Source organism: Muscardinus avellanarius (assembly GCF_963383645.1).
Source record: "Muscardinus avellanarius genome assembly, chromosome: 18".
Lineage (NCBI taxonomy): Eukaryota > Metazoa > Chordata > Mammalia > Rodentia > Gliridae > Muscardinus > Muscardinus avellanarius.
Window position 1 is genome coordinate 31,776,614 of NC_137804.1, and position 16,558 is coordinate 31,793,171.

Below are 16,558 nucleotides of genomic sequence, written 5' to 3' on the forward strand. Positions count from 1 at the left end.
AACAAATAAAATTTAAAAACCCTCTAAAACCTGAGAAACACCTAACCCCATGCAGACATCCTCCTCTGGTAGAATGTGGATGGGAGGAGGTGAACCTGGGAGTGAAAGGTAACTACAAGATCACCAGGGCCAAAGGTGACTATGAGATATTGAGCTTGACCTGGGTGTGGCGGTACATACCTGTAATTACAGTACTTGGGAGGAGGATCACAGGTTGACAGTCAGCCTCAGCAATTTAGACCTTGTTTTAAAATAAAATAAAATAAAATAAAATAGCCGGGGGAGGGTAGCTCAGAGGTAGAATTTGCTCCTGGGTTCCATCCTCAGTAACACACACACACACACACACACACACACACACACACACACACATTGAGCTTGGATATGGGGAAACCCATTGATCAAGATTGGGAAAGATGGGGAGAAGTGGTTTAGGGAAAAAATTCTGGATTTGGGTTGGGGTATGATGAATCAGAGAGGGAAGGAAGAGGACAGAGAGGCTGAATGTGCTGCTGTTCCCTTCTCCCCGGGCCTGAGGTGCCTCTGGAGGGCTCGGTCCTCTCCCTGAGCTGTTACACTGATCACGACTCATTCCTGAGCCCAGGAGATACCTGGGTCTTCACACACATGGGCCCCTGGGGCCTTTCCCCCATTTGTGAATATCCAGGGACATTGGTCCAACAGGTGACAGGAAATAAAGACTACTGCCAAGATCTAGCACCAGTGGAACAGAGAAGGTCCCTGCCTGCCAGGGGCTGCTGCAAGAGCCCCGTGGCTGCTCTAGCTGCCCAGTTCCTTAAGGTTGAGGGCACTGGTGGCACTGGTGGCCCCTGGGCACAGCATGGGGCCTGAGCGCTCAGTTCTCCTGCCCTCCTGATTGTCTATTTTTTGCCAGGCCAGTGCCAGCCTTCAGAATTGCCTTTGTATGTCATCTCTTCAGGGAGGCCCTGCCTCTGCCCCTTCCCAATGTAAACAAATGAACAGCACAGCGCTCTCTCTCTCTCTCTCTCTCTCTCTCTCTCTCTCTCTCTCTCTCGTACTGGGGATGGATCCTAGGGGCATTCTCTCTCTCTGAGCTACACCCCAGCCCTATTTTTTATTCTTTATTTTGAAACAGGGTCTCACTGAGTTGCAAAGGCCCTCACTAAGTAGCTGAGGCTGGCCGCAAAATGTGATCCTCCTGTCTCAGCCTCCCAAATGCTGGGATTACAAGTCTGCACCACTAAGCCCGGCCAGCACATCTCTTAAATTGGGAACGGCACACACCTGTAATCTTTGTATTTGGGAGGCTGAGATAGGAGGACTTCAGGTTCAAAGCCATCCTCTACAACTTAGTGAGACACTGTTTCCAAATAAAAAATAAAATAGGTTTGGAAGTGTAGCTCAGAGAGAGAATGCCCCTCCTAGCACTACGATTGCACCCTAGCACAAACATTTACACACACACACATGCACACACTCAGGACAAGTTCAGTGAAGTCCCTGAGCAGGGGACCTTTCTCAGCAGGAGGACAGCATGGGGAGGAGCCTAGGATGTCAGTCCCTCCCCCGCCTCTGCCCCCACTGCTGTAGCCAACTCCCACAAACCCCTTGGTCAAAACAAGCCACATTCAGCATTTTATGGCTCTGAAATTCAGAAGTCGGACTCAGGCTTCACTGAGTACAACCAGGGCACCCACAGGGCTGCAGCCCTTTTTGGAGACTGGAGAATCAGCCCTTGCATTCCCCTGCTCCTAGAGGCCCCCTTGTTCCTTGGCTTGTGGTCCCCTCCCCTCTTTCTCTCCTCTTTTTTTGTACTGGGGATTGAACTCAGGGGTGCTCTACCACTGACTTATAACCCCAGCTCTTTTTATTTTTCTTTTGAGACAGAATCTTGCTAATTTTCTCAGGCTGGCCTTAAACTTGTAATCCTCCTACCTCAGCCTCCCAAGTACTGGGGTTGCAGGTGTGTGCCACCATGCCTGACTTTCTCTCTCTGCTTTAAGATCAGCTGATGAACAAGTGAAATTCTGTGACCTAAGTTCCCCTTTTCCCTGAGACATTAAATGTCCACAGGCTGAAGATTACCATGTGAACATCTTTGGAGCCATTTTCTGCTAATCACAAGGGTGATCCTGATTTATTTTGTTTATAGAACTTACAACATCATGGAAACAGAAAGGAGACCAGTAGATGGAGGAATGGGATCGTGGGGAGGGAGGAAGGGAGGGAGAGGGGAGGTGCTATCATCATGCAAGTTTGGGGAAATGTTGAAGAGTATGGAGGGCTTTTCCAAAGCTCAGGTACTGTCCTCCGGGAGTGATGCTAACTTCTCAGTGCGCCTCCCCCCATGGTGTGGCATTCTTTCTGTGCCTTTGATGCTGTGTCTTTCGGTTTCAAGTGCTGTTGGGCCAAGTTGGCCCCGTCCCCCTGGAGGCCTGTGGATGGGCCATCTCAGGGCCGCAAACACGGTGCACTCCCCGCTTCCCTTCCCAGGGCTGTGCGTAGCTCCTGGGTGAGTGTGGGTGGTCGTGACACCGCAGCACAGCCTGGCAGGCAGCCTCGTGACCTGTGACCATGGTGCACTTTTATGTGGCCCTTTACTTCTTATGGGGACAATAATTCCAGCCTCCCACCTCACAAGGGTTTATGAGGCTCAAAAAAAGAAACCTATCAAGGTGCTCTAAAAGCCGTGGGCAGAGAGCCTTCCATTTTGACACTCCCTTTTTCAGGTGCACGTGTGTGTGTGTGTGTGTGTGTGTGTGTGCACATGTATGTGTGCTTGTGTGTGTGTGTGCGCACGTGCACACTCCTCAACAGTTGGAAAAGGGATGAATGTGAACTGATAATAATAGCATTCAACATTTATAGAGCCCTCTGTTAAACAAGATATGTGCATAACCCTCAAGTCATCCTTGACGATCCTCAAGGGGGAGTTCCTATATTGCTACAATCTGCAAATGGGAAGATGGAAGCGCAGAGCAGTTGAATCTTTTGGCCGTGACGCCGCTAGCTGGTAGTTGGGACACACAGGGATATGCGTCCCTGGGAATGATGTCCTCTGAGAGGTGCAGGCATCAGCCGCTAGGGCTCTTGGATGCTACAGAACCGGTTCCCTGGGGCTTCAGAACACCTCAGGTCCCAGCGTTTCCTGAAATAGGGTATTTTTTTTTCTTTTGGTACTGCAGGTAGAACCCAGGGGCAGTCTACATTGAGCTGCACCTCCAGCTCTCTTTATTATTTATTTTGAAATGAGATCTCATTAAGTTGCTGACGGTCTCCCTCAGGTCTGAAGCCAGCCTTGAAACTGAAATTCTCTTGTCTCAGTTTCCCAACTACTGGGATTACAGGCATGCACCACCAAGCCCAGCTTGAAATGAGGTAGTGTGTGTGTGTGTGTGTGTGTGTGTGTGTGTGTGTGTGTGTGTGTACTTTTTATTTGAGCACAGTCTGGATCCTGGCAGGCAGACTATGCTGAAGATTATTTCCCCAGAACTGGGGTAGTTTCTGAATTAGAATGCTCCATTCAAAGGGAAGAGCAAGGAGCAGAATCCTCCCGGCATGTCTGAAACAAAAGAGCAGTGTGGATGGAATGGCCTGCGTGTGTTGGCGCCCACCTCTGCAGTGTCTCTTGTGTACAGGTCTGTATCTACCTACGCAGGCTCTAGCTGACCTTCTGTGTGCCTGAAGACGGAAGAGATAGCTCACCAATTAAATCAACATCTACTGTGCTGATTTCCCTAGTTTTTTTCTTTGAGAAGAAACTGGACGAGGACATAGTTGGGCATGTCTGTGCTTCCTTCAGCCCTTGCCAAGTGGTGCCGTCAATAAACCACCACCGATTCATCCTCCTCACTCTTGCCAGTTGCTGGCAGCATGGCCACCATGCCTTCTGTTCCCATCTGCCTCGTAGTGAAATCAGTGCTACAGCCTGAGTGGCCAAGATCGCGATGGAATAGGAATCCAGTTAGAAGTGTCTCCTGAACCATCTTTCCTTCCTTCCTTCCTTCCTTCCTTCCTTCCTTCCTTCCTTCCTTCCTTCACCTCTCATGGTATTGGAGGTCTGTTGACAATAGCTCTTGCACTGTGGGGTCCAAGGACTGAGGCAGGCTGTTGGGGCAGACACTGGGCTCAGAGGCCTGGGTGGCTGGGGCCTGGCTGGACTGTCCACAGTGTGTCCTGTTCTCAGTGTGTGTGTGTGTGTGTGTGTGAAGTCAGGGTGTGGCACGTCAGCCCAAGATGGCGCCCGGGCCGACTGCCAAGGATGGTGGTCTTGGCTGGCGCATGTGCTATTGTCAGTATCACGCGCCTCATGCATGGACTGTGACGTAATGCCTCGTGGTTAGGCCAGTACGCCTATGAGGTACCTTCTAGGGAGCATGGGATGGACATGGGTGGAATGGGATTGGTGGATATTTTGGGAACAGGCTTGGTATGGTATATAAGGAAACTGCTGCAGGGAATAAAGAGGAAGTAGCTTCATCAGCAAGTCGGCATTTGTGTGTTTCTTCCCTAGGCTCTGCTGGTCAGAGCCTTAGGGTCGCAACGTGCAACGTGTGTGTGTGTGTGTGTGTGTGTGTGTGTGTGTGTGTGTGTGTGGTGGCTGGATCATGTCTTTGCCCTCTCTAGCTTCTGCAGGTCTCACAGTCTCCTTGGCTCATGGGGCCTTCCTCCATCTTCAAAGCCAGCACCACGGCCTCTCTATGATCATTCATCCTTTCTCACATTGCCCTCTAATCCTGCTCTGCTTCCCTCTTCTGCTTTTAATGACCTCAAGATGCACTGGGCTCCCAAATCACCCAGGCTTTTCTCCATCTTAAAATCAGTTGATGCCAGTACTTGGGAGGCTGAGACAGGAGGAGTGCCTTAGCACCAGCCTTAGCAGCTTAGTGAAACTCTCAGTAACCGAACGAGACTCTGTTTCAAAATAAAAAACAAAATGGAGCCGGGTGTGGTGGCGCATGCTTGTAATCCCAGCATTCAGGAGGCTGTAACTGGAGGATACTGGTTCGTGAACAGTCTCAGCTACTTAGCGAGGCCCTTGGCAACTCAGTGAGACTCTGTTTCAAAATTTAAAAGACTAAACAAATAGGGCTGGGAGTGGATCTTGGAGGTTGAATGTCCCTGGGTTCCATCCCTGGTACTGCAAATAACAAAACAAAACAAAATAAAAAACAAAATGGGCTGAGGGTATAGCTTGGAGGTAGAATGGCTCTGGGTTCAATCTCTAGTAACACACACACACACACACACACACACACACACGCACAATCGACTGATGAACAGGGGTAATTTAATCCTTAATTCCACCTTCCTTTTGCCCTGAAACATTATATAATTGTAATATTTGAAGCAAGAAAATTACTTCATATGTTTTAATATTTATAAGACGTTGTAAAATAGTCAGGATACACACACATACACACACACACACACACACATATCTGAATGATTATTTTTTCCCAATATCTGGGATGGAACCATTGTTCACATATTTAAGTATCCTGGAATTTTCTCTCTGCACACATAAGCATACATGTGTGTGTCTCTCTAGCCAGGCATCCATCCCCCATCTGTTTTGCAGGAGAATTTTACTCCACACCATGTGTATGACAAATGCCAGGTGCGTGTGGGGCACACACCCCTGTAATTCCAGCTACTCAGAGGCTGATGCAGGTGGATCACAAATTCAAGGCTAGTATCAGCAACTTAGTGAGACCCTGTTTCAAAATAAAAATTAAAAAGCGTTGGATGTGTAGCTCAGTGGTAGAGCACCCCTAGGTTTAATCCCTGGTATTAGAAAAAAAGAAAAAAATGTTCATAGTGCTTTATTTTTCTAAATCAAGTTAATTTCCACTTGTCCAGGTGGTGAGAACTTCGGCACCCACTGGTTTAGCTTCAGTGTTCACATCGTTCCAGAGCTCCGGCATCACGGCCAGCTTGGGAGGGGCTTAGTGAGGTCCGGAAGCAGGCTCTGGAAGCGCCTTTTCTTTCACACAGTCACAGATCCCAGAGTGTCTGCAAGTGGTCCCTATTAACAACATGAATGACACACACAGAAAGACAAGAAATGTAGTCAAGTGCCACCTATGGCTAGTTCCCGGAGGTGGGATTATGCAGATCTCAGTTTTCTTCTCAATGCCACTCTTTCTTCTGCTGCAGTGCACATTTCACTTTATACCGTCCATGGTGAGGTTCACTTAGTGCTCTAGGCGCCACCGCCTGCCTCACTCCGGCATCTACCGGGCCCTGCGGCCGTGGGCACGGGCCAACCCTGTGGAGAATCCTTGCTAGGAGCGGGAGGCGCTCTTCCTTTCATTTCACCACAGCTTTTCCTGGGCTTTGGGGAGAGGCGGGGGGTGTGAGGAGCCAGATGGCTCGCTCAGGAAGTGGTGGCCTTATGGGGGTCAGGAGCCACATCAGCAGGGTATATTCCAGGATTTGATGGATTGGTCCTGGACGATGAGGGCAAGGTAGTTTCCACAAGTGACTCATATGATCACTTGAGAACTAGATTAAGCCGCATACTTAGATGGCTTTCCACCTACCCTCTCTTCCCTATAATCTTCCTCTGGTATGAACTTGTGATGTACAGGCAAACAGGCTCCTCCTTCCTGTTATTGAGGAAAATACTAAGCAAACCCTTTAGCTTCACGTGCTCTCCATTGGCTTCAGATAACTAATTTTGGAGGTCAAGGTGCTGGGAAATATATTACCACTCTCCACCTAGTTTTGCTGTAAATCACCTCTGATGAGTGGGTTGCAATGAAGCAGTTGCCTGGGCTCCTCTTCAGGAACCTAAAGGCCACGTCTGCTGAAAACAGACTTCACTTGGTTCTGCAGATGCCCTGTGGGTGACTGGAGGGAATTCAACAGCTGGCATTTCTGTCTTCATGTCTCTCTCCTTTGCTGCCTTGACCCTTGGGTCTCACCAGCACTGCACATAGACAGGTTGATCACTTGAAATATATTTTGTCCCAAACTATAATATAGTTACCTTGACCTAGACTTGCCTAGTCTCCACCTCCTTGGGCTCCAGCCCTACTTCAGTGATAAAGACACTCTCAACCACCATGAGTGGCAATACCGGACAATGAAAGGAGTGAAAGGGCTGGCACCTGAGTCTCTGGAAGGTCCCCACCTATCCCTGAGACATGGACACCCCTCCTCTTTATTCCTTCCTATTCCTTCCCCTTATTATTCCTATCCTCTATCTGCAACCCCATAACCCCTGGAGTTGAGAAGCTGATTTATGAGCAATGCTCCTTCATTTCCATTCTTGAGCCAATGAAGAGAGCCTTTCTTTCTCCCCAGCTTTCTCTTGGACACTGGTTTTTCTCTGGGATATGCTTCTCACTCTGGGTTTGGTAACACTTTCACAGAAAACCCTGATTTGCAGCATTTGTTGGTTTCTGGGCTGCAAATTCTCTTCCCATGGCCATCTTCAAGCTGAGTAGCTAACTAGATCTCATGAGCCAGTAGGGATCAGCTCCAGCACAGCCCACCACAGGTAGGAGAGCTCCTTCTCCTCCTATCCCCACTATCCCTCTGTTTCTTTTGTATTTTTCCCATAGCCCCTCAGGGGGCAGCCACAAAAAACACACAGTGTCTCCTTGCTGCTGACTGCTCTCAGGGAACGCTTGCATTGGTTTAATAAAAATTGTCTAGTTATGTCTTAGAAGCTCATTCCGGAAAAAGCTGATAGATGAATTAGTGCAATTAATTGGTATTTATAAACCATTTAGGAAAGTCCAGCCATCATAAGAAGCTTTATCTAGAGAACATTCTCTAGTGTAACGTGTTGTGAATGAAGAGAGGCAGCAACTTCAGCCAGGTGGAGGAAGAGGGTGGCTGTGAGCCTGCAGCCCAGCCCTTGGGTGCTGCTCCTTTAGAACCTCAGCCTCGCGCTCCCAGGTGGAACAGCCCCTGCAAGTCAGCTTCTCTTTGGATTTTTTCATTTCTTTGAGAATGCTATCATTACCCTGGTCTCTCAAGTTTCAAACCTTGGAGGCAACTTGAAGCAGCTCCTTCTCTCTTGTCCCTCACCTTCAATCAGTAGATCTGAATAGATTGCATTTCCTTCTCCTCCTCTTCCCCATCCTCTCCTGTCACCCACCATTGCTGTCATTCTCCTCCTCTTTCTCCTCCATTGTCATCACACTGGAGATTTAATCCAGAGTTATTCTACCTCTGAGTTATACCCCCAGCCCTTTTTCTATTTTTCACTTTGAAACAAGGTCTTTCTAAGTTGCTGAGGGTGGCCTTAAACCTGAAATCTTCCTGTTTCAGCCTCGCACATACTGGGATTATAGGCCTGCACCATTATGTCCAGTTCCTGCTTCTTTATATTCATCCTCATTACCACTTTCATAACTTTGACTCCAGTACCCATCGCCTGGTCTATCTCTTCTTCTAATCTGTTCTTGGGGGCAGGCAGCCTAGCCTCCGGTGGGGTCTTTGGGGAAGCTGCCCCTGCCTGGCCAGGGGAGTATTCGGCTCCTTTGTGGTGCCATTTTTCTTCCTTGCCTTTACACTAGCCATTTGTCCTACAAGAAACACTCTTTCCTACTGAATTAGTCAAAATCAGAAAGGTTATGTGGTAAACAACCCCTCATTTTTTCACAATACAATAAAAATTTATTGCACCTCCTGGGTGGGTCTGGTTGTCTTTCTCTAAGTGCCATTTCCCCACCCAAGGAGACTGCAGCACAGGAAAAGAGGAGGGAGTCCTAGGCACCTAGACCTTAACTAAATCAGCCTGGAAGTGGCACATGCCCCTCTGGATTGGCAAAAATTGGTCACATGTCCCTAAGGGAACTGCAAAGGAGGCTAGGTAATATACAGGAGCACATGGACGGCTTGGTGCACTGGCTTCTTGGTGCCATTCTTCAGGTCTCTGTGGGAAGCCCTCCTGGATCCCTGAATACTGGGTTCAAGTTTCCTTCTACTTGGGATCCATGCAAACCTTCACCCTGAATGGTCTGGCTGTTGGCAGGTCCTCTGCTCAGCTTTGAGCTTGGGAAGACAGGAACTAGTCTGTCTCCTCAGTGTCAGCCAAGCACCTGGCATCTACAGAGGGTTTGGGAAGCCTTCCTTGAAGAACATCCATCCCTCGCTCTAGCATTCTGTGCTTTCTGCATATCTGAACATACTCCTCTCTGTCCCTCTTCACCCAGTGGCTTTGGGTCTTTGGTGTTTTGTATATAGCATGGATGATAAGCCCATAAACTTTGGACAGGCACTCTGAATCCAATTTTCAGTTTCAGTGGTCCCTTGTTACAGGACCCTGGGCAAATTGTTTTACTGCTTGGAGCCTCAATTTCCCCATCTGTCAAGTGAATTCCATGATACCTATTTAATTGAGAGGACTTAATGAAAAAATGATTTTGCTAGGATGCGTTATTAAAGAACATGGTAGATACCATACTTCCCTTATTCTCAGATGTGTATATATATATATATATATATATATATATATATATATATATATATTGGTACTGGGGATTGAACCCAGGGGCATTCTATCTCTGAGCTACACCCCCATCCTGATTTTTTGTTCTTTATTTTTGAAACAGGGCCTCACTAAGTTGCTGAGGCTGGCCCCAAACCTGCCATCCTCCTGTCTCAGCCTCCAGAGTCCTGGGATCACAAGCTTGTACCTCACGCCCGGCTCAGATGTACATTTTTAATGTTTTATTGGTGCATTGTAACTTTACATCATAATGAGGTCCAGAGGATAGAACACACCATCACAGCACTTGGTGTGTTTCCTTCTAGAGTCTACCCTGCTCCCTCCCTCTTCTTGTATATGTTATTGAGATTGGTATTGATTACTTTGTATAAGTACATTGCATTATCTGAATGGTTTCCTTCATGGAGCCCCCTGCCTTTCTCTCCTGATCCCCTTCCTTTATTCTCTGGGCCCCTCTCTTTACATGTCTGAAGTCTTTTGTTTCTCACTTTCTCTCTGGCTTCCACAGGTGGGACTGAACGCACAGCCCCTGACCCCTGAGACTGGCTGGCCTCCCTTAGCACAACATTCTCCAGATTCATCAGGTGAGCATTTTTCTTGCCTCTTGACATCTGAAATTGGGATGAATCTTATCATTGCTGTTAAAAAGACACTGCCATTATTCAGTAGTGGCTTTGTTTTGATGGTACATTAAATAGTGGTATGTGTTATATTCCATATGAGAGTAACTAGTCATCAATAACTATTGTTTATTTTTCTCTACAAATGCCCCCGCTTCTGACACACTCTCATCTGCAGACACCTCTACCCTTCCAAGCCTTTTGATCCCTGGTGTGAGAGCTCAAGACCTCCTCCTCAGTGCCGTGCGGCGGGCAGGTGTGGTAAATGTTGCCTCTCTGCCTCGTCACCTCTCCTTCCAAATTTCTCCCAATGTAAGCACTACTCAGAGGTTACATTACTCATTCTTAAAACCTAATTTCCTAAGTTTTGATACTGGAGATCAAACCCAGGGGAATTCTCTCATATACACCCCTAGCCCTATTTTATTTTTTATTTTCAAACAGGGTCTTGCTAGGTTGATGAGAGTCTCACTACTTGCTGAGGCTGTCCTTGAACCTACGATCCTCCTGTCTCAGCTTCCCAAGTACTGGGATTACAGGTGTGTGCCACTATACCTGTCTTAATTTTTCCTGAATCTAATCACATTTAGTTGTGGAGTACTAATAATTTGCAAAGCACTGTGCTGTCAGTGAATTCTCAGAACCTATGAGAAAGGTACAACTTTTAAGACAGGAAACTGAGGCACACAGACACTTGACAACAAACCAAAGGATGCAGCCAGAGAGTGCAGGAACCGAGGTTTGATGGGTTTTGTCTGCTGAAATTGAAATTGCACTTAACAGACTTTTGTATATGCCTGACTTATCCTGGGAGTCACCTATACAACAGGCGTTCACACTGTTCTCTTTGCTAGTGAATGGAAAAGATCACCTTGGAAAGGCACTTTGGTTTTGTAATTAGTAGTGTAAATCTTTGTTTTTCATTCTCATATCAAATATTTTATTATATTCCTTCAACCTTTGTCTAGAAAGAAAGCCCCACTACTCTTTTTACAGGCCTGTGCTTCCCAAAGCCATTCTGGCCAGCCGTTCCCACTGTCTGGTTTGAGTACATCCTCCCCATACCCCCGCAGCTCATCATAGCCACAGGTCTTGCTGCTCCCAGTCCAGGAAGCCTGTTTGCCTGTTTAAGAAGCATTTCTGTAACCGCAGCCCATGCTGTTGGACAGCTGCTGTTAGCACAGTAACAGAAGAGCATACTTCCTATTTCTGGAAGTGCTGAAACGTACCGTTCATACCTCGACCCTGACGCCTGCCAGTTGCACTCTGAAAGTCAGACAGTTCCAGCCCTGGGTTGTTGGGGAGATGGGTTTGCTTCTCTGTGATTTCCTGATAGGCACACATGAGCTTGAAAAGCCAGCCCTTGGTCTGAGCAGAGAGAGGTACAGAGCCAGGGATGGTGCCAGATGTTTTCTAGAGCAGTAAGGGGACAAGTGTTGGTGCACTTGTTAAAATAGGCCTTCAGGGTCTGGGCTAATGGGGTTCCAATGCCCAGTCTCCAGCAAGTGGCTTTTGCTAAGCATAGATGCAGTCTTAGGAAAGAAGGAAACAGTAAACATTCAAAAATACCTCTCTTTGTGTGTATGTGGCACTGGGGATTGAAACCTGGGGCATTCTACCACCGAGCTACATCTCCATCTTGTTTTTGATTTTGTATTTTCTTGGAAAGAATACTAGAGGTTGAACCCAGAGGCATTCTGCCTTTGAGCTACCCCAGCCCAATTTTATTTTTTATTTCTAAACAGTCTTGCTAAATTGCTGTGAGTATCGTTAAGTTGTTGAGGCTGGTCTTAAACCTTAAACCTATCTCAGCCTTACAAATATTGGGATTACAAGCGTGCACCACCTTGCCCAGTTTGAGACATTTTATTTTACCTTTCCTTTCTTATTGTGTATTGCCTTTGACTGCTTTGATTTTCCTTCTTTATATTCAACACACTTCCTATCCTAGGGGAATTATCTGGTTTCTGACAATCCAGTTCCCTTCCTGTCCAAGGGGAATTATTTGGTCTCTGAGAATCCAATTCCCAGTACTTTTGTTATATGCATCCTGGAGAAAAGATGGAGAAATGGATGGAGAAGAGAGGGAGAAAGACTTAGCTGAGAAGGCAACATGGAAACTAGATGTGAAGGACTGGAGATGGAGGCAGAGAAGGGAGAAGGAAGAAAGTCCTTGAGGTCAGAGGTAGAGGGATTTGGGGAGCTGTTTTTCAGAAGGCCTGCAGCTGGGGCTGAGAAAATTAGAGAGATTTGAAGGCTGTTCACTGCCTCTCCTTGAGAAACACAAGAAAAATCAGAATTCTTTTTAACATTTTATCTTGGAGGCTATTGAAAATGACTCTGCAGAGACTGGGCCCAGGGCCTGGGCGCTAGGCACAAAGGGAGCAAGTATTCATATGAGTGAGTGACAGTCCTCACCTTGGAGGAACTCGTGGCTGTCAAGGATTCTACGAACTGTGATTTTCAGGTTAATATTTTCAGATCCCATTTTGCTGAAATTCCCTTGCCCATTGAATGGACTGGAATATATACTTCTAGCACTTGAGTCAAGTAGCAGAACTTCTGGAAGAAGGTGGTCTTTGTCTCCTTTCCTCTTTTGGAAGAATCCAGGCTCTAGTAGGTCCTAGGACTCAAGTCCAGTTGCCTGCAGGAGGCTCCCAATTCTCCAACTCAGATGATATATTTTCCTGGAGCAAAGAGCTCCATATGGTAGAATTTCTGGCTCTATTTCTGGTCTTTCTGGTCTCTTGGCCACCCCACTATATATACCTGAGCATCCAAGTGATACTGGAATTCTGCTGCAGCAACCCACCTCGACCAAAATTTATACAGTATGTGCATTCTTTGACTAGGGTCAACATTTAGAGTCTCTGTTAAAGGATAATGGCTTGTTAGCTTTAAATAAGTACCTTGGCCGGGCGTGGTGGTGCACGCTTGTAATCCTCGTGCTTAGGAGGATCTCACAGTTCGAAGCCAGCCGTGCTGGCTTAAGAGACCCTGTTTCCAAAAATAAAATAGGTCTGGGAGTGTAGCCCAGAGGTAGAAGGGCTTCCAGAAACCCCAGTAGCACCAATAAATAAATAAATAAATAAATAAATGAATAAATAAGTACCTTGATGAGAAATGATAGAGAAAATGTTGACTGAAGGATTGTCTTTATCAGAAGGCTCACCTTGCTTATGCTACCCATGAATCTCTCTCTCTCTCTTAAGAATGAACAAAAATGACTGAGATCTCAGCAAATAGGTAAAAAAAATCTAACTGGAGCGGGGCGTGGTGACGCACGCTTGTAATCTCAGCATTCGGGAGCCTGAGACTGGAGGATCACAGTTTGCGGACAGCCTTAGCTACTTAGTAAGGCTCTCTGCAACTTAGTGAGACCCTGTTTCAAAATAAAGAATAAATAATAGGGCAGGGAGTGTAGCTTAGAGGTCAAATGCCTCTGGGTTCCACCCCCGACCCGCCAAAAAAAAAAAAAAAAAATCTAACTGAATGAATGTTCCTTCTCTCTCTCACTCTCTTTCTTCTCTTTCTCTTTTCTTCTCTCTGTACTGGGAATTGAATTCAGGGGCATTCTACCTTTGAGCTATACCCCCTGCCCCTTATATTTTGAAACAGGGTCTCTTTAATTTACTAAGGGCTTGGCTAAGTTGCTGAGAACTTGCAATCCTCTTGTCTCACCTTTCCTAATACCGGATTGGCACCATCATGCCAAACTTGTAGTATAAGTTTTGAGATACGTAGAAACAAATCCCAGCTTGATTTTTGACTAGCTAGGAAATTCAGAGAAATTTTAACTTCCTTGTCAGCTCTTAGGGCTGTGGGAATTAAATAAACTATGTTTAATCTACTGCCTGGTATGTGGTTGAAGATCAGCATACAGTAAGTTATTGCATACTGAGAAATGATTATTGTTCCTATTTTGCTGATAAGGTACATAGTAGTTTAAGGAGTTGCCTGTAGTCTTAGGCTCTCATTCCTGGGAACCCAGGGACTTCCCTCTAAATGAAGGCATTTAGCAGTCCTCCAGGAGGATGGGCAGTCACATATTCTGAGGCTTGGAATCTCTCCATGGAAGAGGGCAGTACTTGCCAAAGCAATGGAGGACTCTCTTTTCATGTTCTGAACAAGATGAAATGGACTGTTATGTGTTACACAGAGCTTGCTTCTCTGGTCAGTGGTTAGCAGCTTGTTCCCTGTCTCCTGGCTGGCCAGCACTTGCTGGGAATGCATGCCTCACACGTACATGGCTCTGTGATGTCTCCTTCCAACACGCCTTACACCATGGCTGGGGGCCAGGTCTCCCACCTCCTCTTCTACCTCTTCCCATCCCCAGCCACACCCACAGAATATACACACAAATGTTTGAGGATGCTTGTTCAAAGAGTAGAATGGCTTCAGGTTATAGGGAGTAATCATTGCCAAATAGCCTCTGTCCTAATTTCCTTGTACCTGTTACATGCTTTACAGCTGGGCGTGCTTTCTTCAACACACTACTTGCTTTTATCAGGACCAGGGTTATCCGGTGTTCACAGGGCTTAGCTTTCCACCCTGGGTGTCAGCATGCACCTTTGTTCACAGAGCTGGAGCAGAAGTAGGCAGGAGGGAATTAGAAATGTTTATACAAGGGGTGGGTTTCAGTGTGGCTTTTAAAAAAGGCTAGACTTCCTGGGGGATGGGACACTTCAGAGGCCAGGTGTTCTGGCTGAAGGCCCTCATGCTGCCAGGACAGAAGCCTGGCCAGGTGTTTGCGGGGTGTCTCCTGTCACCGTCCTCTCCCCCTTCCCTCCTCAACATCTCAGGGCCCCATACTGGGTCCAAGGTGCCTGACACAGACTCACTTCATTGCACATTTTGGTATCTGACCACCAGGGGAGCATAAAAATAGGTACCCAAAGTCTACAATAATCCAACTTCAAATTTCATACTGGCATTTTATTTAGTCATTTGGGTCTCTTCCTGTGATGCTGAAGTTGGTATGTTGCAAGGCTGAGGGGTATGGTACAGATAATGTGCTCAGCTCTGCTTCTCCCCAGCAGCCTTATTTTTAAGTCATTTGGTGGTAATTCAGTCTTGATATATTAGTTATCTACCACTGTGTAACAAGATACCCTAAAATCTAATGAATAAATAAATGCATTATTTATTTATTAACAAGTAAATATTAAATATATATTTTTTGCAGATCTAGGGATGGAACCCAGGGGCATTTGACCTCCGAGATACACCCCTACCCTAGTTTTTATTCTTTATTTTGAAACAGGGTCTCACTAAGTTGCGGAGGGCCTCACTAAGTAGCTGAGGCTGTCCACAAACCACAATCCTCCAGTCTCAGCCTCCCGAATGCTGGGATTACAAGCATGCACCACCACACCCTGCTCTTAAATATTATTAACAAATAAATATTATCTCTCATAATTATTCCAGGGCAGGAATTTAGGAGCAGCTTAACTCCTGAGTGCCACTAGTTGTCTTAGAGTCTCTACATTGGGAATCCTGCCAGGGAAGATATTCTAGGAGCATAGTCAGGGACCAGACAGGCAAAACCAGGAGAGCCACTGCCTTGATTCATAGCCACATCTAAACCATAGGCTCTGGCTGGGCGTGGTGACGCACACTTGTAATCCTCACGCTTGGGAGGCGGAGATGGGAGGATCGTGCAGGTTCGAAGCCAGCCGCACTGACTTAAGAGACCCTGTTTCCAAATTTAAAAAAAAAATATATAAAACAGGTCTGAAGGTGTAGCCCTGAGGTAGAAGGGCTTCCAGGAACCCCAGTACCAAAATAAATAAATAAATAAATAAATAAACCATAGGCTCTCAAACGAGGTTATAGTTAAAATGCTGGTATGGGCCACAGCCATCTGAAGATTTGATTTGGTTGGGTGATTTTTTTTTTTTTTTTTTGGTGGTACTGGGGATGGAACCCTTCTCTGAGCTACACTCTCAGACCTATTTTTATATTTTTATTTGGAAACAGGGTCTCTTAAGCCAGCAAGGCTGGCTTCGAACCTGCGCGATCCTCCAAGAGCGGGGATTACAAGTGTGCACCACCCTGCCCAGTGGTTGGGTGATTTTTTTCAAGAGCTCCTCCTCAGATGTCTGGCTGCTCTGAGCTTGCTGTTGGCTGGAGGTCTCAGTTCTTCATCACTGGGGTCTTTCTAGAAGGCTCCCTGGGTGTCCCCATAACATAGCAACGGGCTTCTGCAGAGAGTGATCCAAGAGAGGGCAATATGGAAGCCACAATGTCGTTCAGAATACAACCTTGAAAAGTACATTCCATCATTTCTGGAAGGCTATAGTGTTGACACAGGTTAGCTCTTTTTAGTATGTGAAAGGACAACATTCTCTTGTTAATATCAAGAGGTGAAAATCATTGGATGCCATCTTGAATGTTTGCCACAATCAATGTTTGTCACTCACCTTTCACTACTGAATAAAGCAAAATTTGCCCTTAAATATACCAGCTGACTCAAGAAACTCACCAC